The sequence below is a fragment of the Triticum dicoccoides genome, chromosome 4A (assembly GCF_002162155.2).
Source record: "Triticum dicoccoides isolate Atlit2015 ecotype Zavitan chromosome 4A, WEW_v2.0, whole genome shotgun sequence".
NCBI classification, from domain to species: domain Eukaryota; kingdom Viridiplantae; phylum Streptophyta; class Magnoliopsida; order Poales; family Poaceae; genus Triticum; species Triticum dicoccoides.
The window spans coordinates 335,456,557-335,469,572 of record NC_041386.1 but is presented as its reverse complement, the minus strand read 5'-3'; positions in this window follow the sequence as shown (position 1 = coordinate 335,469,572).

Below are 13,016 nucleotides of genomic sequence, written 5' to 3'. Positions count from 1 at the left end.
ATTTCAGTTTGGTTGCGGTGATACAGGTTATGCTGGTTCGTCAAGTCCAGCCTTGCAAACGCCAGCCACTTCGTCTGTGGGAGTTCAATCCCGAGGGACCGCGTGCCATTCAAAATTTTCTCGGCCTGACGCACGAGGAGATGTGCAAATCATTCTTCGGATCTCAGACGGAGTGTCCGGAAATCACCGAGGACGTGGGCCTGAGTAACAACCGCACCGCCGAACAGGTAAGGCATCTTCCAGCCGAACATACTTTCTCTACATTGTTACGAAGTTATCTCTGAGAGTTTGCTTTTTGACCAGGACTGGCTGACAAAGACAAAGTTGATTCGGTGTTCGGCCCCCCTCCCTGAGGGTTTGGAAAATCCGGTATTGGAAAAGATGCTCTAGACCGCACCTTGCTCGGAGCCCTTGAAGGAAGATACTGTGGAGGATAATGCGGGCGGACGCGGGCCCCCAACGCCGCCCATTCTAGCCGAGGGAGCGAGCGTCTCCATGAGGGAAGGCGACCAAAAGAGGAAAAGGACTGCGCCCGGGGATTCGGAAGCTGAAGCTTCCAAACGGGAGAAGAAGTCTCCCATAGAGGGTCCCACCTTGGGGGGCGTTGTTGCCGCACAAAGTCCGCGGGCGGATCAATCCTCCCACGAGTCATAAGTGACCTGAAATACCTTTGATAGTATAGATATGCCATCTTTTTCTTCTGAGAAGATAACCACCGCATATATTTTTGCAGTTCGGGCCTTAGCCCCTCTCAAATGAGCTCATCTTCGGGGGATCTTCTTCTAGAGATGATGGAGAGCGAAACGCCTCCTCCGGACTCCGCCGCTCCGGAAGCGGGCGGCCCTGAAGTGTCGTCGCGGAGGGCCTCTCCAAGTCCGGTGAGGCCAGAAGATAATCCCATTGACCCCCGAAGGTCCCAATGTCCGGCTCCTGAAAAGAGCAAACAAAAGAGTCCGACACCGTCTAGTGTGCGATCGGATGTTCTGAGGGAGTTGGTGGGGCGAGCGGCCATCTCAGATGAACACTGTGTGCTGATGAATACTGTGATGGAGAGAATATCGTCCGCCGAAAGCGGATTGCATGAAGCCTTTATGAGTCTACTGACAGGCTTTGAGGTACGTAAAAGAATGTATGATAGTCCTGCACATGCTAGGTGTGCCCTGTGTAGATAGTAGCCCCTGAGACTCTGGTTGTCATCGGAAACGACGATGAACAGAGGATCATATTCCCAGGTAATAACCATACTGCCTCTATGTGCAAGTGATGGAAGCTCCGGTGGCTAGCCGGACTAGCGAGTTTGCCCATTTAGAACGACAGTTGGATGCGGCAGACGCCGACATCGAGCTTGTTAACAAAAGGCTTGAAGAGGCACAGGGTAAGTGTCAATATCTGGTAAACGCCACATAGGAAGAACAGCATGATGCCAGTATCTTAAATATGTTGTGACTGCACATGGAGCTGCCACTGTTGAAGCCTTGCAGGCAGAACTTGCCTGAGCCAACGAACAACCGAGGTTAGGTAATGCGGCTGCTGTGAAGGCGGCTGAAGAGTTGCAAGCCGAGAAGGCCGTGCATGGCGAGACCCGAGACAAGATGGCCAAGATGTCTATGGAATTAAAAGCCGCCGCCGACCATTGCCGGGTTCTCGAAAAGGAAAACCAAGCGAAGGCATCAGACCTTGAGAAGGCTGCTGCGATGAAAAAGGATCTCCGCTCTGCTATGAGGGCAAAGAAGGAGGAGCTGCGGGAAGCCGGGGATATTGTAGCTGGGAAATCCTTTATGTTGCGGAGTAAATTCGGAGATCCATGGTATGCCCCTTTGGATCGGTTGTGGAGTTCGGAGGATGTGTATATGTATTTGGCGGCGAGCGCTGCCGATGCGGCCAAGTACTTCCAGGGTCAGACAGACCGTGGAGTAGACCAGCTGTTTTGGAGACAATTCCATTCTCCCGAGCGTCCACTTTCATTGACTGACCAATTAGCCGAATGGGCCGAACTAAACAGGTTGTCCGGACTCTCTATGAGGTCTGTTGTGGATCAGCTGTGGCCGAGAAGGTCAAAACCAAACAGCTATTTCAGCTTGGTGCAGCAGTTCCTTGACGTGGTGTCACGCATTAATGCGATGAAGAGGTCGGCGTGCATAGAGGGCACACGGATGGCCTTTGCCCGTGTTAAGGCATACTGGGCGGAGATGGATGCTACCAATGTTGCAGCACGGGATTCGGCTATAGGTCGAAAGGCTGTTGAGCACTATTTTGAAGAAGTTCCTGAGGGTGCCCGTTTGATAGAGACCCAGTGCTCAAAAAATATTATGTTTGAGTGATATGTAATCTCATTGTAAGCGAAATGCTTTTATAAATTTTTATAAGGCTATTTTTATACTTTTCCCTGAAAGTAATATGATGCCTCCTGGGCGGCCGTTTATGTATACATGTGTATATCCTGAAAGATTGTAGTCGTTGGCTTCAGCCCCCATGCATATAATGCGGAGGTGCTCGCAAAAACATGCATTCACACTTAACCCAACGTCTTGGTCCTATTAAGGAGGTGATAGCGGAGCGAGCGAGGCAACCGGACTATAATGCTTTAGCACTTTCACTTAGCCATAGGAGTTTGACAGTGGGGCTACTAGATAGCCCCTGGTGGCTCCGCACTCTCCCGGTTCCGGGGTGCGTACATGCCTGGCCGGAAAACGGCCCTTCGTTAAGGCGGAGGAATTCTAACATTCCCACAGGTCATCGAGTGGTTGACCAGTCTCATGCTATATCATGACAGTCAGTTTTCGGCTTTCTCTACGGAGGTGCTTGTCCGGATGAACCAGGGCACAATCGAAGTAGTTCTCCTGGTGCTACCTTAGCTGGTAAAGCGGAACGTAAGGCACCAAAACACAGGAGCCGGGCAAACCCAACATTTGACCAAAGACAATGATTCGGAGCTGATGCATATAGGGCCAAACTCGTGACGCCGAACACTTCCTAAGGTAATCGGTCTTTATGGTATAAACCGGGCCTAAATAATGGCCTTTGTAAGAAGCCCCTTGTGTCTAGGTACATGCATTGTTCTGGCGTGGCCACATGCCAAGACGTCAGCATCCTTCTCAACGGTAGATATGTATCAACAAGAGACAGTAAAAAAGGTTTACGCAGGGTCTTAATCTAAAAAGAATCCTTGGAGCGGGTCCCTGCTACACGTCTGCGCCTATGTATCTGTTGTGCCGTATCCTGGACGGGTGTAGCACGATGATCGTCTGTAAAAGAGAGGAAGTTACGTGAAAAAGTTGTGGTGCAAAAAGATAGTTTTTAAAGAAACCATGTGTAATTCAAGATGATAAGAAATTGCCACTTGTCTGCGCGCGTTGAGCCCCTTGTGTTGACAAATAGGGGTGTGACCACTTATTTCCGTATAAATAGCGGCGTCGGACTTGATTAGTTGTATCTGAGGTCTTGACGACCTATTGGATGCTTTCGTTTGTCCGGGCGCCTTTAGTGTGCGGCGGCCAAGGCAGCGTCACTCTCTTCGGCGCGTAGAGATTGCTTTGATATTTCCGTGCACTATAATGATGCCACGTGGACCGGGCATCTTGAGTGTGAGGGAGGCGTAGTGCGGTATTGCATTAAAGCGAGCGAAAGCTTCGCGTCCGAGCAGTGCTTGATAGCCACTTTGAAACGGAGCGATGTGGAAAGTTAAATGCTCGCGACGGAAGTTATCGGGGGAGCCGAATATATCTTGTAGTGAGAGGGAGCCTGTACAATGAGCCCCTGGGCCTGGCGTTACTCCTTTAAAGGTAGTATTGCTATGGCGAATTTGTGTTGGGTCTAACCCCATCCTGCGGATTGTATCCTGATATATTAGGTTTAGGCTACTGCCGCCGTCCATCAAGACCCTTGTGAAGTGATATCCGCCAATTACTGGGTCTAATACCAGGGTAGCCCATCCTGCGTGTCGGATACTTGTTGAGTAATCGCGATGATCGAAAGTGATTGGTTGAGATGACCAGTGGCAGGACTTCGTAGTGATAGGCACTTTGGTATACTTTCCTGGGAGTGCCGTGTTGTTTTTTCCCTTGATTATGTGTAACACGTTTACTGTTTTGACTTCTGGTGGAAATTTCTTTTGTTCCGCCATGTCTGGCTTGGGAGGCTCGTCCTCGTCTTCACTTGGTGTATCCTCCCCCTTATGTACGGCGTTGAGCTTGGTGGACTGCTTGAAGACCCAACATTCTCTATGGGTATGATTAGCAGGTTTACCAGGGGTACTATGAATCTGACATACTTGGTCCAGAATTTTGTTGAGGCTGGACAGTTCATCCCTAAAGCGGCTTTTGACCTAGCCGAGAGCTTTTGAATCCGGCATTTACTGCCATGCCCTTCGTGCTTTCCTCTTTATTCCGGCGTTTGTTATTGCTGTTGCACCGTGATTTCCCGTTTCCATCTCTAACTTCAGATGTACTGGGGTCGCTGGTGCTGCATCTGGCTAGCCAACTGTCTTCCCCCGCGCAAAAGTGGGTCATGAGGTTTGTTAATGCGGCCATCGTTCTCGGCTTATTTTGGCCGAGGTGTCTGGCGAGCCATTCGTCACGGACGCTATGCTTGAAATCTGCTAAGGCTTCGGCGTCCGGACAGTCAACAATCTGGTTCTTTTTAGTAAGAAACCTGTTCCAAAGCTTTCGGGCTGACTCTCCGGGCTATTGAGTTATATGACTCAAATCGTCCGCATCGAGAGGTCGGACATAAGTCCCTTGAAAATTCTCTCGAAAGGCGTCTTCGAGCTCTTCCCAACTTCCGATGGAGCTTTCAGGGAGTCCTTTGAGCCAGTGACGAGCTGGCCCTTTGAGCTTGAGGGGTAGGTACTTGATGACGTGGAGATCATCTCCTCGAGCCATATGGATATGAAGGATGTAGTCCTCAATCCAGACCCCAGGGTCTATTGTTCCGTCGTATGCCTCTATGTTTACGGGCTTGAATCCTTCTGGCAATTCATGGTCCAGCACCTCGTCGGTGAAACATAGGGGGGGTGTGGCACCCCTGTAGCTGGGTGTACTGCGTTGTTCGGATGTTTGTTGTATTGCATTGTATGCTTGGGCGCGCTTGCGTGGTCCATAGATGGATCTTGTTACACCGTCCTTTGGGTGCGAGCCCTCGCATTGGTTGCGTGTTGTATGGTGAGTGGCGTTGTATGCCGCTCTGTATTGGTAAAGAGGTCGTCTATCCGACCAGGTGGCTGCTTCGATATTTGGTTGCGGGGGTTCTGAGGCCCCCTCATCGAATTCGGGTAGCAGCTATGACGCCCCAAGGCCGGAGCTTCAGCTGCCTTCCAGGGTTTCCAGGTTTTCGTCGTGTGAGTTGTTGGTTTGTTGCATTCATCTTTGCATCATGTCATAAATCTTTTGCATCTCAACTAAATAATTTGTGTGGATCTTCGATCCATTTAAATCGAGGGAAGGGTGTCTTCTCTTTATAAAATATCCTCCCGGTAGTAGGGAGCTATATAAAAATATTTCTTTAATTTGAAATTCACCATAACACACTTGTAAAAATCCCAATGTTGTAGTTATCACAACTCTTGGCCTCTATCTTTGTTATATATCTTTTCTCTATTTTCCGGAGCTCCACCAAGTATCCGGACATTTTTGGAGCTCCTATCACCCATTTCCCATTCAAATCATTTGAATTTAAATCAAATGAGTTTGAATTTAAATCTTTCTATCATGGCCTTTTCTATTTTCTCAGAACGAGCATATTTTTGCAAGTCCGGAAAATATTCCGCATGCCCAAATCCTTCCTCTAATCCTTTCTTTCCTTTCCTTTCTTTCTATGCGGTTTTCTGATTTCTAGAAGGTTTTTTTAAAGACTTAAGGGAGAAGAGAGACCCAGGCCTCTCTAGGGCCCATCCACTTCCGGCCCGAACCTCCCTAGGCGCTGCCTTTCCTCTCCCTGGGTCGGCCTCCCTAAGGCCCAAAAAAGCTCCCTCCGTAACCCTAATCCCCATCTCCCCTCTCCCTCGTTCCCTCCAGTGCGCCGCTACCTCGTACGCACGCACCGAGCCAGGAGGCGTGCTCGATCCCATCTCTCCCTCCTGCGCCGCCTTGTCTCTCCCTTCGCCCGATCCCCTCTCCCTCCTCTTGCTCTTCCTTGCGCCGAACCCCATGGTCCTGCTGCAGCTGCTCTTCCCGGCTCCTCCCGTGGCACCCGCGTCCCTGTTCACCTCCACTGCCTCCGTGACAGGGTCCCTCGCAGGCTCCTCCTCGTCGACTTGCCTCGCCGCCGCACGTCCCTGCCCCGCCGCTTTCTCCTTGTCGGCGCCCAGGCCCCGCTGAGCTCACTGCTCCACATCATCGCTTCACTGTTGCATCCTCGCTGCCGGCCATCCTCGCCGCTGCTCGGGATCATCCTTCCACCTCGCCTCTCTGAAACCCCCGCGGATGCCATCTTCCAGCCTCGCCGGATGCCGTCCAGGGAACCCATGGCGCCCTCAAGGACAGCGTCGCCAGCACCGTCCTCCTCGGCCTGCACCTGCTCGTCATCCTTGGGATCTGCGAGAAGCAGCTCCGAAGTGCTCCAGCAGCCCGCGGTTGTAGCAGCATCGATCCAGGCGTGTCGTCCTCCCGAGCGCCTCCTCCTGCTGGCCTGGCGTGCAGCAGCAGCGTACTACTTCGCCCTTCGTGCGTCTCCGCTTTCTGTTGATGCTAAGACCGTGGCTCTAAGACCGTATCCGGATTTGCCAAGTACCACGACGCCCCCCAAAGAGTTCGGGTTCGACAAGTTCGATGACGCTATTGTATAACCACGTTACCGAGACCAGCAAGACCGACGGAACCAGACATCCAAGTACACCACCGACAAGACCTTGGATGTCCGGACGAGTACCGAACGAAACGCCAAGTACCACCACCGCCGAGTACGACCACTTCCACGATGATACGAGAACTACTACCGTCGACCCTCGAAGCCTCCGTGGACGTCAAGTCCCTCGTCGTGATCCCGAACATCTATGAAAAATTGTGCAACTAAGAACGTGAACGACTACCATCGCCGTGAACCACTACCATCGCCGATGAACGATAGGACGACTACTTCGACTACCGTCTCGTGAACCGCTACTTCCCTCGACGTCCGAGAACGTCTACTTCCACTACATCCTCTACACCGACTCGAACCGCTCCGATAATGCACGCTTCAAAGGTATAACCACCGAGATGACTGCCCGTGAACTAATGCATGTGTGCTGTATGAGATGCTAGTGCTTGCTCCGTGCTCGAATTGTCGATGCATGTTGCCCCTCTTTTGCCTTGTTACCGTCGTCTCGTGGGACCCGCAATCCGGGAGCACCCCACAATCTTTTGCACGCATCCGCACACTTCTCTTTGCATCGGTATCTCAATCGAGTTACCAGAACCGGAACGCTGTTGTGGCACCATTTTCGTTACATTGCCGTGGCAACCCTTCCTTTCCACCACGGTGACAAATGCTTCATAATGCTCTTATCAACATTTTCATAAAAATTGCATAAACTTGGTTCATGCCATCTGCATCATGATAACAACAATTAGAATGTTTAAAATTGTTGTTTGCTTTAAATTGCTAATTGCATATGGGTTTTACCGGAATTGTTGTTTGGCGTTCCGGCCTCATTTAAACTTGCCTAAATAGATGATTTCCTTATGCTCTCCTCTTGCCATGTTTAGCAACATTTAATATTGTTGAGTACCTAAACGAGATCGAACTAAATAAGGCATGTGGTGTTCTGTCAATATGCAACTGGTTGCATATTGAGCTGCACTTAATTTGTAGGATTGCTTGTGCACTTTGCCATGCCATGCATATTAAACCGGACATGCATCATACTTGGTTGTGCATCGTGACATGCTTATGTGGTGGTTGTTTATTATGTTGTTTGCTCCTTTCCGGTGTTGCTTCTTCGGGCTAGTTCCGATAACGTCGCGTTTGTGAGGAACCGTTCGACTACGTCCGTTTGTCTTCTTCAGGGACTCGTTCTTCTTCCTTGCGGGATCTTAGGCAAGATGACCATACCCTTGAAATCACTTCTATCTTTGCTTGCTAGTTGCTCGCTCTTTTGATATGCCTATGCTGCGATACCGACCACTTGCTTATCATGCCTCCCATATTGTTAAACCGAGCCTCTAACACACCTTGTCCTAGCAAACCGTTGTTTGGCTATGTTACCGCTTTGCTCAGCCCTCTTATAGCGTTGTTAGTTGCAGGTGAAGATTGAAGCTTGTTCCATGTTAGAACATGGATATTTTGTTGGGACATCACGATATATCTGATTTAATTAATGTCTGGTGTTTTGTTCCACTCTTACCACCCTAGTTTCCGTCATATCGGTGTTATGTTCCCGGATTTTGCGTTCCTTACGCGGTTGGGTTATAATGGGAACCCCTTGACAGTTCGCTTTGAATAAACTCCTCCAGCAAGGCCCAACATTGGTTTTACCATTTGCCACCTAGCCTTTTTTCCCTTGGGTTAGGCCAGCCCGAGGGCCATCTTTATTTTAAACCCCCCGGGCCAGTGCTTTTCTAAGTGTTGGTCCAAACTAGAGCCCCTTGCAGCGCCACCTCGGGGAAACTCGAGGGCTGGTTTTAGTTGTATGGATTGCTTATCCGGTGTTGCCCTGAGAATGAGATATGTGCAGCTCCTATCAGGATGCCGGCGCATCGGGTGGTCTTGCTGGACTTGATTTACCATTGTCGAGGATGTCTTGTAACCGGGATTCCAAGTCTGATCGGGTCTTCCCGCTAGAAGGAATATCCTTCGTTGACCGTGAGAGCTTGTGATGGGCTAAGTTGGGACACCCCTGCAGGGTTTTGAACTTTCGAAAGCCGTGCCCGCGGTTATGGGCAGATGGGAATTTGTTAACCTCCAGTTGTAGAAAACCTGAAGTTGACCTTAATTAAAATACATCAACCGCGTGTGTTGCCATGATGGTCTCTTCTCGGCGGGGTCCGGGAAGTGAACACGGTGTTGGAGTTATGTTTGACATAGGTTGTGCTAGGATCACTTCTTGAACATAGCTTCTCAAACGTGCTTTGCCTTCTCTTCTCACTCTCATTTGCGTATGTTAGCCACCATATATGCTAGTCGCTTGCTGCAGCTCCACCTCATACCACTACCTTACCTTTAAGCTTAAATAGTCTTGATCGCGAGGGTGTGAGATTGCTGAGTCCCTGTGGCTCACAGATACTTCCAAAACCAGCTTGCAGGTGCCGAGGTTACCGTGCAGATGACGCAACCAAGCTCAGGAGGAGCTCGATGAAGATCTTGTCCTTTATGTTGTTTCGTTCTAGTTGATCAGTAGTGGAGCCCAGTTGGGGTCGATCGGGGATCTGTGTAGCTTTTGGGGTAGTCTTCTTTTATTTTGGTTCCGTAGTCGGACCTTGATTGTATCTGGATGATGTAATGCTTTATTCATGTATTGTGTGAAGTGGCGATTGTAAGCCAACTATGTACCTCTGTCCCTTATGTATTACATGGGTTGTGTGAAGATTACCTCACTTGCGACATTGCTTTCAATGCGGTTATGCCTCTAAGTCGTGCTTCGACACGTGGGAGATATAGCCGCATCGAGGGCGTTACAAGTTGGTAATCAGAGCCTTCCCCGACCTTAGGAGCCCCACTGCTTGATCGAATTAGCTGTCGTTGTTGAGTCTAGAAAAATGTTTTGAGTCATTAGGAATTATATATCGGAGAGTTTAGGAATTCTTTTTACTCCCCAGTCCCTTCATCGCTCTGGTAAGGCATCCTGGAGTAGAGTTTTGACTCTTCTCTTCTCAAATTTTCACTAAATTTTTTTTTAGGATCACACGGGTATTTTGGAATCGTTCCGATGGTTTTGTGACGAGAACATTGTTCTTGGTGCCTCCTGACATTTAGGGGTTGTGGCAGTGTCCCGGGGAGTTGAGCTCCAAGGTGTTGTTGTCACAATTTTATCGTTGCAGTTCTGGAATACCTGAGTTTAGTTTCGCCGACATCGAAAATCTCTTTTATGCAGTTGTTGGTGAGATAACCTCGACGCCACCCAGTACTGGGGCAGGAGTTTGGGAGTATCGCCATAACTCATATAACGGATGCTTTTTAAAGGTTGAGGTAGATGATTTCCGAAGGTTTCTTGGTTATGTGTTGAAGGATGGATACAGCTGGATGTAGGATTTGTTAGTTTTGGGTGAGATATTATGCTTCCCCTGTATCCCCAACACCTGATTGCATAACCGGAAAATTTCGGGAGTTTATAAGTGGGAATTCAAGTATCTCTTAGGATATCTTTCCGACAGATGTATGATATGAAATTGGGGTTCGACGTCTAGTGGTCCGCCTATCCACGGTTGGTTTTACAGTGGTCTCCTTGTGTCTTAAAGAGTCCTTGGCTATGCCGACTCGGGGACGCTTTGTATGTCATGTGCACTGCCTTGTACATGATGGTGCTATACGATCGAGCCCGTGTAGGCCCCACCACGAAAACTTCGGACGAAATCTCTATCATATGTTTGTTCTGGCTTATTCTGCAAGCCAATCCTTGTTTTGTTTTGAGATGTGGTATTCGAGTTGCTTCGAAGTCAAATGTTGATTCCATACCTTTCTCATAGTGGTGTTCTCATACTCCGATGTGAATACAAATCCTTCGTGTTCATCAAGATTGTTTTTGTCAATCCTTTTTAACCGGTGTGCTTCTCTTCAAGTGGGTCCGATCATTTCAACATCCGCAAGATCAAGTATCAGTTTCTTCTGAACGGTGTTTGTTTCATCCGTCTCCAAGTTGCCTTTGTTTTTCCCGCCCACCCACCCTTTTCCTTCAAGGATTCAGATTTCTTAATCAAGTATCCATCTTATTGATGTGAAGTATTTCCATTCTTTTCCGTCATGTTCTTATCCGGTGATTCTCACGAAGATGCTAAGGGAGCTTCAAGTTCATCTTTCTTCATTCTTGTCTTCTCTGATGGTTTCAAATCAAGCTTTTGGTGTTGATCATATCCGTTTTCCTCGTTTCAAATGCCTTCTCTTGCCGGTGCACCTCATAACCATTCATTTCTCGCTATTCATTTATTCCGGAGTGCTCAAGATATCTCGAAGATTCGTGCTTACACTCTGCTTTCATTAAAGCTCTTTCGAGGATGTTCCCTCATTCAAGTCATTTAATTCAACCGGTGCTTTCTCTCTTTTGAATCGTTCAACGGTGTTTCTTTTGAGTGGGCCCTAACCCACAGGTCTTTTCCCAGGATCTTACCTGACTCTTCTTATTTTCTCGGAGCTAGCCTAAATTCTTTCGAAGTTTGACGTAAGAATGAATTATCATCAGTCTTATGTTTTCTCCAAGATCTGTCGAATTCTATTCATCATTGGCTCAACCTCTTTGTTTTGATTCTTCCGGAGTGTCTAAACAATTCATGGTGGTGTTCCTCATCGTCATTCTCTGCTTTTGAGGACCGAAGAAGATTTCTCTCTCAATCCTGCTCCATTCTCTTCAAGATGCGTGATTCTAGCTTGTTGCCATCATCTTATAATTATTTTCGATTGTGGGAATTCTTTTCACCCATCCAGAGAATTTCATGAGTCTTTTTTTCATTTCTTTTCCCCGAAGGCCATCTTTTCAAATATCACTCATTCCTAGCTTTCAGCTCTCATACTCTAAATCATACCGGTGCTTAAATCAAGGATTCTCTAATCAGCTCATAATCTCTTTGTTCTCATGGATCTAAATTCTCTCAAGCATCTTCGTTTATTTTCTAATCCTTCCGGTGTTTCTTCATGTTTTATTCGTTCTTTTCAATTCTTACGGTGGTTTGTTCAAGAGTGCTTCTCTTTCGTTATCATACAAATTCATTCATTGTTTCAATCCTACCGATGTTTCATTGAAGACCTTCCCAAGTCTGATGTTATACTATCTTAATATTTTCTACGAGAATAAGTAATATGCCAAATCCGTTGATTGTCATCAATTTAATTTGGTGAAGGATAAGCATAATGTAATTCTTATTCTTGTTTCATCCAACTGATTTAATTCCTTATTCCGGAGGCTCATCAAGCTCTCGGTTTTCAATTGTTTTCATCTCCTCTTTTTTCCCGGAGTTCCAAGCTCTAATTATCACGGAGATCCATCTAAATCATTACAAGATTTCACCTTGTGTTTCCAACTTCTCTTCATTTTCGTTTACCGGAGTTCTTCATGAAGGTTCTTCATGATGGTTCATCAAGGATTTAATTCCTTCTCGAAGTGTTCTTCAAGAGTCTTTTCAGGGGAACTCAAGTTTTCTTCTTCTTGCTATCCGGAGTGCAATTCTTTCGTCCATATCATTGGAGGTGGTATTATGTCATTCTTGATAATTGAGTTCATGTTTCATGTTCCACATGTTGTTAAGAATGAGGTATTTTAAATCCATCAACCTCTTCTTTGGAGTTATCTTTGGATATATTTCACCTAAAGCCTTCCCTGAGGAGTGTTGCTATCCATGGTGCTTATAAGTGACCCAAGTTCTTCAGCTATCCTCCCGGTGAAATAAGTTTCTTGTCTCCTTGCTCATACCAATCCAATTCTTTCTCCCGTGAGTGGAAGGTTGTCACCTCATAATTTGAGATGTATTCCACAAGACCATATCAAGCTTATTCTTTTTGTTGTTGGTTTTTTCCAACAACTCCGTTCTACCCTTCTCCTAAGGATACATTTTCAAGCTCTTTTGTAGCAGAAGTTGGCATTTTCTTCTACATTCTTTTGTCTCAATTATCTTTATTCTATTCTTTCTCCCAGAGGTCTAGTGATGTTGTTTTTTTCACTCCTCATCTCGGTTTGTCAAGATCATGTTCAATTTCTTCCATTTACAGTCGAAGTGCCGTCCAAATTATATCAGTCTTATTCCTTCTCTATCTTGTTTAACCGGAGTGTCGTGTCCTCTGCTCAAGTTCTTTTCACCGTATCAAGTCTTGCATAAATTCTCAACCAGAGTGCTTCTCGAAGTTGTTCTTCCATGTCCCTCTTTTCTAACGGAGTGTTTTCAACTTCGTTCATATCC